The sequence below is a fragment of the Anomaloglossus baeobatrachus genome, chromosome 2, assembly GCF_048569485.1.
Source record: "Anomaloglossus baeobatrachus isolate aAnoBae1 chromosome 2, aAnoBae1.hap1, whole genome shotgun sequence".
Taxonomy (NCBI): domain Eukaryota; kingdom Metazoa; phylum Chordata; class Amphibia; order Anura; family Aromobatidae; genus Anomaloglossus; species Anomaloglossus baeobatrachus.
This window is the reverse complement of record NC_134354.1, coordinates 491,684,362-491,696,786: the sequence shown is the minus strand read 5'-3', so window position 1 is coordinate 491,696,786 and position 12,425 is coordinate 491,684,362.

The window sequence follows — 12,425 nt, the reverse complement described above, 5'->3', positions numbered from 1 at the left end:
GGTAATTTGAGCATCATTAATCTTGCTAACTATGAGCTTAATGAGGTGGAGAAGAGAGTCCTCTCCAGAGGTTTGTCATTTCCCCTATGAACACACTGAATAAATTTACCTTTATTAAGGATGTTTATTTGTTTTGTAGACAAATTACCTTCAAGCTTCTATACCATAAACCTCAATTGATTGATACCCTCCCCCAGGATGAAAGACTGGCCTTTCAAACTCTATTGGACCTGATGGATGAACAGACGGCCCCTCTTGGTAAGCAGAAGTTCCCGGGCAGACTACCCTCACAGGCTACCCCCAGTCTCTCTCTATTTCCAGTAGTTCAGGTATTCTTTGATGCTGTATTCAGGGATATCCAATTTTTAAAATTGGATAACAATAAACAGGATAATATCTCAAAAGAGGAAAGGAGGGCATTACAGCATTTGAGGGAGAATGGAGACCTGGTAATTAAGGAAGCAGATAAGGGGGGGAATATTGTTTTATGGCCCGTGAAACTTTATTTAGAGGAGGCACAACGTCAGTTATCCAATAGAAATGTTTACCAACCACTCCCCTCCGATCCAACTAACGTTTTCAAAACTAAGGTGGATCGCTTACTGTTGGATGCGCATCAGAAGGGGATTATCTCCAAGAAAGAACTGGATTTCCTTTCAGTGCGAAGCCCTGTAGTGCCTACATTCTATATGCTTCCAAAGGTACACAAGTCCCTCCTAAAACCACCTGGGAGACCGATTGTGGCTGGGATCGGGAGTATTTTTGAACAACTGTGTGCTTATCTTGAATTTATCTACAGCCCTTTGCTCTTCGCCTTGAATCGTATGTCAGAGACTCGGCTGATCTAATCTCACAATTGAACATTCCCGAAGGTACCATTCTTGTCACTATGGACGTAGAATCGCTTTATACGAACTTATCACATGATCTGGGTATGGGGGCGGTCTCTTACTATTTGTCCGGACGGAGTACGGGTACCAGGGAACACGATGAATTCCTTTTGAATATGCTGTCACTTATCCTCAACCTGAACTATTTCATATTTGATAGAGTTTTTTACAAACAGGTTTCAGGAACTGCGATGGGGGCACGCTGTGCCCCATCGTATGCCAACATATATCTAGGATGGTGGGAGGAGACTGTAGTGAGGAATATGGCTATCTATGAGAAATATGTTTTTCGTTGGTTTCGTTATCTGGACGATGTCTCTTACTACGGTAGACTTCCTGGACCTAAAACTTTCCCTGGAGAAATCGAGGATCGTCACGGATCTATTCAGAAAACCAACCTCAACAAACAGTTTCCTGCACTACAGCAGTTTCCACCCGGAGCACCTTCGAAATGGGATCCCGAAAGGTCAATTCCTGCGCCTTCGCAGGAATTGTAGTCATGATGTGGACTTTCGGACACAATCAAGAGAATTGACGAGACGTTTTCAAGCAAGAGGATACCCTAAGAAGGTAATTTCACGGGCCTTCCAATCCTCAATGACGAAGGGGAGAAGAGAGATCCTGGCCAAAAAAAGAGATGAGAGAACCCCATATGGCGATATTGGGGTTGTTACCATCTTCAATAACCAATAGTCTGACCTACGAGGGATCTTGAAGAGAAACTGGGGGATCCTGCGAAGTGAAGTGGCTCTTTTGCCACACATTGCAGAAACCCCACGGATAATTGCTAGACGGGCCAGAAATCTTAGAGATGTGCTTTCCTCTAGCCATTTTTGTAGACCATCTAGAAAGTTGGGGGGGGCTCCTCTCTGGAGGGATCCTTTCCTTGCGGTAACTGCAATGTTTGCCCTCTGATGTTGGCAAGAGACCCTATTTTTGACAACATGTTTTCTTCTCAACAGAAACCCAAAGGATATTTCAATTGCCGGACAAGGAATTTAATATATGGCCTTATTTGCAGTTGTCCGAAGATATATGTAGGACAGACGGGGCAGGAATTGAGAAGACGAACCCAACAGCATATCTCTACCATCAATACGGCCAAAACGGATCTTGAAAAAGGCAGGACCCTCTCCTCAGTGGCAGCTCATTTCTTACAGCAGCATAATGGAAGAACATCTGGCATAAGGATCCTTGGACTGGAGAGCATTAAAACTAATATTAGAGGGGGGAACCCTACATTGGATCTACTTAGACGAGAATCTACTTGGATTTACAACTTGAATAGTTTGGCACCAGGGGGGTTGAACGAGGAATTGTTGTTCACAGGTTTCTATAAACAGAGGAAGGGTTGGTGTATATACGGTTAGGCCTTTGCCTGGCCATATATACTTGGGCCCTCCTCAATACCATATAGTTGTTTGTTTTTTTTTCACTTTGTGATATACGTAGGGAAGAACTATATATCAGCTCTAATGGTCAGCTAATAGAGCATTTTTGTATTCATATAGGTTCATATGGCCTAGTACTTTATGTCTTTATGTGGAGTTCCTTGATTTGTGCAGGGTTTTATGTATAGTGTGTGGCGTGTCCCTTTTCAGGGGATTGCGTGCACATATTCTGTATATGTCTTTAAGTTGCATGGCCTTCTGTATAATAGAGAATTTATTTTTCCTATTATGGATTCTATCCTCTCTTCATTATAGGGCTCTTATATTAGTCCATGCACCTTATGCCTGTAAATGTATATCTATTAAAAATCTCTATCTGCGAAAGGTTCCTATATGGCCCTTTATGGGGACATTTAATGATTTATGTGCTCTAGTTCATGGGGGGCCTTTTCAAAATATGGGTATGGTCTCTTATTTGTCAATACCAATTATATGCATATTTGATAGGGTTTTCATGTCCATATGTCCCTATATGGAACTTATAGGGTTCTATATATAATGAATAACATGTCCACCCTACTACTGACCCTTGTCTCCCCTCCATTATAAGGTTCTTCACTATACCAGCCTATATTCCGAACACTCCTAAAATTACGGATCGTAAAAGAAAACTTGTCTCTCCTTATGGCGGCCGCCATGTTTTCGGAGTCCCGCGCATGCGCGGTACTCCGTTACTATCTACTTCCTCCTCAAATGATTCAGCGCAGGCGCAGTAGGTACTTCCGGGACGCCGGGTATCTCCGGAGCGCGCTGCTTGAAACGCCATTATGGCTGACGTCTAGGACCTTCAGGTATTTAAACCTGCTGTTTAGGGCACAGGGAAACCCACCCCTGATGAAGTCACCCTAGTTGGTGACAATACGCGTGGGGACCTGTACCCTCTATCACCCGAGTTTGGGTTTGCTATGGCTGGTAATTGGGGCTCCTAATATACCTATGGATGGTCCTATTTCTTGCGGAATTCTATTTTTGCTGGGGACCATCTTCCCCCTGAGGCATTTTAGTGGCATAGTCTATTGCATGCCTAAATCTTGGGCTCTATTTATATGTACTTCATGACTATATATATATATGTACTTCATGATATGGTATCTCCACTATTTATTCCCTATACGAATTTCCTCACTTTGACCAGCAATTAGGGCCCATATTATATCTGCAGATTTACATCTTGGGGAACTTATCTTTATTGGGGGATAATCTCTCCTGAAAATTGTAGTGATACAATCTATTGTAACTGCATACTATGGTGTTGTATTTGTATGTACTTGGATATAACCCTGTATATGGTACCATTTTGGATTATTGATAATCCCTTACATAAGCCCTGAGCAATTAGGGCTTATACTATACCTGCAGGTTTACATCTTGGGGAACTTTACCTCCATTGGGGGATAATTTCTCCTGAAAACTGTAGTGATACAATCTATTGTAACTGCATATTGTGGTGTTGTATTTTCATGTACTTGGATATAACCCTATATACTATACAATCTTGGATTATTGGTAATTCCCTATATATTCCCCTATCTGTATAAATCTTACCGCATAGCTTCCCTCTGGGTGGCAGAGGGTAGTCCAACCTTAACAAAGGTCGTGACATCTTTTGATATATGGCTTTATGCTTTTTAAATGTTTTTAAAAGTGTGTGATCCTGTGTTCTATTTTTGTAATAAAGTACCTTTTTCATATAACTTGGTATGTCCCTCTTATATGCACACTTCCTTCCCTTCTTGTTATAAATGCATATGAGTGTGCTGAGGTGAACCCATTGACTGTTATAGGGTAAAAATATTCCCGGTAGGTGGTGCCCTCCCCCTTTTCTTTGATATCAATTTGTTGACGGTGTCGCACAAACGATTATTTGCCGTGACACGTACTTACCCTTCCATACAACTTCGATGTGGGCGGCGAACATCCACTTCCTGGAGTGGGAGGGATGTTCAGCGTCACAGCGACGTCACACAGCAGCCGGCCAATAGATGCGGAGGGGCGGAGATGAGCGGGACGTAAACACATCGTTAGATATGTTGAAGTGTGTAAAGCCCGCTTAAGAGACAGCTATCAATGAGCTGGAGGATGCTGTTTCTCTTATCTTCGGAAATGTTATTCATGGTTGATCCTCGATTCAAACCAGTCACCTTTCTCTTGGGAATCAACCTAATAAAACAGTTATTAGAGAATGTGAGAATAGGTTGAAATTTATAGTATAGAGGAGGAAAAAAAATTCAAACACCAGAAGCAAAACAGTAACAATGCAGTGTCAGGACAATAACCTGCATAACTAATCATATGCTAAATAGTTGAAGGTAAAATTTAGGTATGAGATAGCCAAAATGATTGTCTATAAAATGAAGGTAGTCTCACACTCAAAGCTGTAGTTGATGGTGAGATATGGCGCCTGAAAGTCTAAAGTTCAAAACATTGTTACCCTTTTGCTTAATACTGTATAAAGGCACATTCCTAACTTATGCAGGGAATCTAAATACAAGACAAGTCTGGACACTGGTGAGTGGCACTCAGGATCCTGCCAGCTATAATAGGTAGTCCAAGAGACTAATGGTATAATCCTAAATACTATAAAGCTACAGAGCCCATTGCAGCAAGGCCATCCCTCAGTTATAGATTTGCCAAGTATCAGTCCGGTTTCCATATAGCTAGAACCTGTATGGAAATCCAGTGTAGCTGCTAAATGTTAAAGTATGTTGTGTATGTACAGTATGTATGTGTGTGTGTGTGTGTGTGTGTGTGTGTGTGTGTGTGTGTGTGTATGTATGTATGTGTGTGTGTATGTATGTGTGGCGCCCCTGACCTAGTCAGGCACCACTGAGTACTGCACCCACACTGGGTGAGTGCAAACAGGTAATCCTGATGGCTGGAATAGGGTGTGAACACACAGACACCTAGTGACTAGGTCTCACACATACCTTGAAGGGACCCCTGGGCAGACCCAGGAGGGGCCGTGGCCTCCACCTCCATTCATGGGGTGTGGTAGAGAAGCTGGTTGCTAGGCTGCAGAGGCAGGCACAGAGGGGAGACAGTAGTGAGCCAGTCTGAAGTGAGGAAGTGCAGTGTGCAGTCGCAGAAGGAGGACATGCGCGGTATCATTAGTCAGACCCTGCACGTGTAGTGGCTGTCGGCGGGGGAGTACGGCTAGCAAGTAGTCAGCCTGAAAGACACCTCAGGAAGAAGCGGGGTGATTGAGTTTGGGGACTTTTGGGTAGGCCAGGCCGCACGAGGAAACAGGTCCCTAGAGCAGAAATCCATTTACTCGGTCTGCTAAACCTGCCGGTGAGAGTCCTGGATGTGCCTCACCAAGCAACACAGAGTCCGCAGCATCAGCAGCAACGAGGGGGTCCATAAGTGAGATAGGGTAAGAAGCCATCTTTACTTGGTCCACGCTGCCAGCAAACGGGACAGAAAGGGGAGAAAAAGCAGATGCGACTTCCCTGGATGAATCCCATATACTTCAAGTTGGGAGTTACCGAAACAAGAAGGGCTAGGAAGGTGAGTTGACAGTCACCCATGGACCAGCCTGAAAGGATACCTGGTTCACTCTGGTCTATCTCAGCATCGCCCAGGCATCTCACAACAACCAGCAAAAAGTGAGTAAAAGCCGTGAAAGACATTCTGGACTGTGTGTGAGTTCTTCTACGACCTGTGGTTCTATGCACTTACACTCGAGCCCCTGGGGCCAGCCTCACTCTCGGGAGGCCCCACCATCTAACTGCAAATACCATCAGCCCCAGACGCTCACTAAACTCCTCATCCTGACCGCAAAACCGAGAGTGGCATCACAACTAGATATAAAGAAAACCTGACTGACCTGTGGCCAGAAGTACCAACAAGGTGAGTCCCCGCGGCGTCCCTGCAAGTGGATAGATGTCCTGGGGAGCGGTGGGCGACACATCTCTTCTGGCGTCATGAACAGGATCAGCGCTCCTGGGGCGTCACATATGTATGTGTGTGTATGTACAGTACAGACCAAAAGTTTGGACAGACACACCTTCTCATTCAAAGACTTTTCTTTATTTCCATGACTCTGAAAACTGTAGATTCACATTGAAGGCATCAAAACTATGAATTAACACATGTGGAATTAAATACTTAACAAAAAAGTGTGAATCAACTGAAAATATGTCTTATATTCTAGGTTCTTCAAAGTAGCCACCTTTTGCTTTGATTACTGCTTTACACACTCTTGTCATTCTCTTGATTAGCTTCAAGAGGTAGTCACCGGAAATGGTCTTCCAACAGTCTTGAATAAGTTCCCAGAGATGCTTAGCACTTGTTGGCCCTTTTGCCTTCACTCTGCGGTCCAGCTCACCCCAAACCATCTTGATTGGGTTCAGGTCTGGTGACTGTGGAGGCCAGGTCATCTGGCGTAGGACCCCATCACTCTCCTTCTTAGTCAAATAGCCCTTACACAACCTGCAGGTGTGTTTGGGGTCATTGTCCTGTTGAAAAATAAATGATGGTCCAACTAAACGCAAACCGGATGGAATAGCATGCCGCTGCAAAATGCTGTGGTAGCCATGCTGGTTCACTATGCCTTCAATTTTGAATTTGAATAAATCCCTAACAGTATCACCAGCAAAGCACCCCCACACCATCACACCTCCTCCTCCATGCTTCACAGTGGGAACCAGGCATGTAGCATTCATCCGTTCACCTTTTCTGCATCGCACAAAGACACAGTAGTTGGATCCAAAGATCTCAAATTTGGACTCATCAGACCAAAGCACAGATTTCCACTGGTCTAATGTCCATTCCTTGTGTTCTTTAGCCCAAACAAGTCTCTTCTGCTTATTGCCTGTCCTTAGCAGTGGTTTCCTAGCAGCTATTTTACCATGAAGGCCTGCTGCACAAGGTCTCCTCTTAACAGTTGTTCTAGAGATGTGTCTGCTGCTAGAACTCTGTGTGGCATTGACCTGGTCTCTAATCTGAGCTGCTGTTAACCTGTGATTTCTGAGGCTGGTGACTCGGATAAACTTATCCTCCGCAGCAGAGGTGACTCTTGGTCTTCCTTTCTTGGGGCGGTCCTCAAGTGAGCCAGTTTCTTTGTAGCGTTTGATGGTTTTTGCCACTGCACTTGGGGAAATTTTCAAAGTTTTCCCAATTTTTCGGATTGACTGACCTTCATTTCTTAAAGTAATGATGGCCACTCGTTTTTCTTTACTTAGATGCTTTTTTCTTGGCATAATACAAATCCTAACAGTCTATTCAGTACGACTATCAGCTGTTTATCCACCAGACTTCTGCACAACACAACTGATGGTCCCAATCCCATTTATAAGGCAAGAAATCCCAATTAAACCTGACAGGGCACACCTGTGAAGTGAAAACCATTTCCGGTGACTACCTCTTGAAGATAATCAAGAGAATGCCAAGAGTGTGCAAAGCAGTAATCAAACCAAAAGGTGGCTACTTTGAAGAACCTAGAATACAAGACATATTTTGGCTAAGAAAGCACTTTGCGTTTCCACCTGCGTTTCTGCTACTTTTTATGTCCGTTTTGAGAAGCACCGTTCATGCGTTTTGATTTTCCAGCAAAGTCAATGGAAAATGGTGATTTTGAGACCGCACTTTGCGTTTCTAAACGCAGCGTTTAATTTGCATATTTTATGGCAAAAACCATGCGTTCAAAGAAGCAGCATGTCAGTTGTTTTTGCCATTTTGGGTGCGTTTTGCTAACATTGAAGCCAATGAGAAATGGCAAAAACCAAGATTCCTTAAAATTCCTGCATTTTACCTGCTTTTTATGTGCAGAAAACATGCATTTTGGACTACCAAAACGCATGCTTTTTGGACATTAAAATAATGAATTCATATGTCCCTTTTCACACACACATAGTACGCCAATTAAATTAAAGATAATTAATAATTTATTGCTATTTTTCCAATAAAAATTATATTACCGCTATAATTTTATTCAATATTTCTATTTTCTTAATTATTTCTTAAATTCTATGTGATCCTTTTTTCTCTCTTTTTTCATTGTGTTTGACTGTTTAAACTTTATTTAGCAGTGTCTTGATGTTCAAAACGCATCTGTCAAAACGCAGGTGAAAAAGCGCTGAAAACGCATCTTAAACGCGGTAAATACGCATGCGTTTTCAGTGCTAAATTTCTGAAAAAGGCAACTTTGGTCAAATCAATTAAGCCCAAAACATGCGTTTAGAACTGCAAGTAGGAACGCAAAGTGCGTTCTTAGCCTTTCAGTTGTTTCACACTTTTTGGTGAAGTATTTCATTCTACATGTGTTAATTCATAGTTTTGATGCCTTCAATGTGAATCTACAATTTTCAGTCATGAAAATAAAGAAAACTCTTCGAATGAGAAGGTGTGACCAAACTTTTGGTCTGTACTGTATATATATATATATATATATATATATATATATATTGTGAGGTAACGTGGTCGGCTGCGCGGCAGAAGACACGGGATCCAGGCGCCAATGGTCACAGCACACAGTTTATTGCACAAAACCAAATCCAAAACAGCACACAACACGTTTTCCGGAATATCCTCCTCCAGAACCAACAAGCCAGATTCCAGAAATGGCTCACATGTGCTTCTTCGGCAGAAGCTGAGGGAGTTGTGTTCACTCCCTCATACTAGGGCCCCACACCCCGGTTCCTGTTTCCTTTTAACCCTCCTTTCAGCCTGCAGGGAAACAGCAATGAACCCTGGAGTGGAGTTGCTTTCTATACATGGAGGGAGCACAACCGGGGCGAGACGTACCGGCCGTCATAGACGACCCCGGTCACAGTCTCACATACCCCCCCCTCCCAGTTCAAGCGTGCGGGGTTGAACTACCGCCATCAAACACGGGCCGCGGGACAAGGCATCCGCGTTGCCCTGCAACCTTCCAGCCCGGTGTTCAACCGTAAACCAGAAGTTCTGTAGAGAAAGGAACCACTGTGTAACCTGGGCATTCCGTTCCTTGGCGGACCTCATCCAGACCAGCGGAGAGTGATCAGTCACCAAGCGAAACTGCCGTCCCAGCAGGTAATAGCGGAGGGACTGCAAGGCCCACTTGATCGCCAGGCACTCCTTCTCCACTACGCTATAATTCCGCTCGGAAGGGGTGAGCTTCCTACCTAAGAAGATGACGGGGTGTTCCTCCCCCTGAACCACCTGAGACAGCACTGCGCCCAGGCCGACCTCAGAGGCGTCAGTCTGTACTACGAACTCCTTCCGGAAATCAGGGTTGAGAAGAACGGGCTGTCCGCACAGGACCCCCTTCAGGGCCCGGAAGGAGTCCTCGGCCTGCGGAGTCCAGCGCACCATGACGGACTTCCTGCCTTTGAGAAGGTCCGTCAAGGGGGCGGATAGTCCCGCAATATTTTTAACAAACCTCCTGTAGTACCCCGTGATACCCAGGAAGGCCCTAACCTGCTTCGTGGTCAGGGGTCTAGGCCACTTCTGGATCGCCTCAACTTTGTTAATTTGGGGCTTAATCACTCCTTGGCCTATTACGTAGCCCAAGTAGCAGGCTTCCGTGAGCCCCAACGCACATTTCTTGGGATTGGCTGTCAATCCGGCTGTTTGGAGCGCGTTCACCACCGCTTGTACCTGTTCCAAGTGGGTCTGCCACTCGGAGCTGTAAATAATGATGTCATCAAGGTACGCTGATGCATACGCCTGGTGGGGTTCCAGCACCAAGTCCATCAACCTCTGGAACGTGGCCGGAGCGCCATGTAACCCAAAAGGCAAGACAACATAGTGGAAGAGACCCTCCGGCATAACAAAAGCGGTTTTCTCCTTGGCGGACTCCGTCAATGGCACCTGCCAGTACCCCTTGGTCAGGTCGAGCGTGGTGAAATATCGCGCCTGTCCCAGCCTATCAATCAGCTCATCCACCCGGGGCATGGGGTAGAGATCGAACTTGGATATTTCGTTCAATCTCCTAAAGTCATTGCAGAACCTTAAGGAGCCATCGGGTTTTGGTATTAGGACAATGGGACTAGCCCATTCACTTCGGGATTTTTCGATGACCCCCAGGCGTAGCATTGTCTTCACTTCCTCTGATATGGCTTGTCTTCGAGCCTCCGGCACCCGGTATGGCTTCAGGCGTACCTTCAGGTGAGGCTCGGTGACAATGTCATGTTGTATCAGACTGGTCCTACCAGGCAGTTCGGAGAAGACATCGGAGTTCTGCTGAACCAGCCTTCTGGCCTCTCGCCTCTGTTGCTTGGTGAGGGCTTCTCCAATCCTTACTTCCAGTTCGTCCTCTCCGGAGGTCGCTGGAGCCGGATTTGAACGACCCGAAGAGGAGAGAGATGGGGGAAAATCAACCATCAGGCTTTCCCGTTCCTGCCAAGGTTTTAACAGGTTGACATGATATATTTGTTCAGGTTTCCGCCTACCGGGCTGCAATACCTTATAGTTAACCGCCTCGATTCTTTCCTTTATCTCGTAGGGGCCTTGCCACTGAGCCAGGAATTTACTCTCTGCCGTGGGGACCAACACCAACACCCGATCCCCGGGGTTAAAGGTCTGCACGGTGGCTTGTCTATTGTAGCGGCCGCTCTGCGTGGCCTGAGCCTCCTGTAAATGCTCCTTCACAATTGGCATGACCGCGCTTATGCGGTTCTGCATTCCTAAAATGTGTTCAATCACACTTTTATGGGGGGTGGACTCCTGCTCCCATGTTTCCTTTGCCAGGTCCAACAATCCCCGGGGATGTCGCTCGTATAACAACTCAAAAGGCGAAAACCCCGTGGATGCCTGTGGCACCTCTCGTATGGCAAACATCAAATAGGTAAGCATCATATCCCAGTCTTTCCCGTCTTTGGAAATCACCCTTTTTAGCATGGTTTTCAGGGTTTTATTGAATCGCTCCACTAAACCGTCCGTTTGAGGATGATACACAGACGTACGCAACTGCTTGATCTGGAGTAGCCGGCATAGCTCTTTGGTCACTTTAGACATGAATGGGGTCCCCTGATCCGTAAGGATCTCCTTGGGCAACCCCACCCGGCAGAACACAGCAAACAACTCTCGAGCTATAAGCTTCGCTGCAGTATGTCTGAGAGGTATCGCCTCTGGATACCGGGTGGCATAGTCGACGATCACTAGGATGTGTTGGTGCCCTCGAGCGGACTTTACGAGGGGCCCCACCAGATCCATCACTATCCGTTCAAAAGGGACTTCTATAATGGGTAACGGTACCAACGGACTGCGAAAGTGGGCCAGGGGTGCGGTAAGCTGACACTCCGGGCAGGTTTCGCACAACCGTTTTACCTTCCCAAAGACCCCGGGCCAATAGAACCTTTGCAATATTCGCTCCTGCATTTTCTTGGCCCCTAGGTGGCCACTCATCAGGTGTTTATGAGCCAAATCGAGGACCCGCCGGCGATACGGCTGGGGCACCACCAACTGCTCCACTACCACGCCCCGTATTTCATCTACCTGGTAGAGCAAGTCCTGCTTAAGAGTGAAATGGGGGTACCTTACCTGGGCACCGGGCACCTGTTCCACCCCGTCAACCACTGTCACCCGACCCCGGGCATGTATTAATGTAGGGTCCTGGAGTTGGGCTGTCCCAAACCTATCCGGGGACGCCTCCAACTCCAGGATGGACTCGACCATCTCAGCCTCTCCTGCCAATACCTCTAGGGGTGACCTATCGGGTTCACATTCTGTCCCTATCATGGGGACCCTTACGGCAGGCGTCCCGGATTCGGGATTGTCGGGCTCAGGTCCTGGACTGTCCAATACCTGAGGGGACTTAGAAGGCCCTTTCCATAGAGTCCAAAAATACGGCAGATCCCTTCCTAGGATCATGTCGTAGGGAAGAGTGTTCATAAGTCCCACCTCATGTTGCACCTGACCGCAGGGTGCTGTGATGGTGACAACCCCCGTGGGATAGTCTCGGCGGTCCCTATGTATGCAAACCACCCCCACTGTACATCCTGTGGCCTTTACTTCAGCCATTAGGGTTGATCGCACAAGGGTCACTAAGCTTCCGGAATCCAACAAGCCTGTAACCGGACATCCATTCACCTGTATTTGGCACAAGTGGGGCTCAGTCTCCGGGGAGACAAGGTCCGCGGTACACACCGCCTGAGCATACATT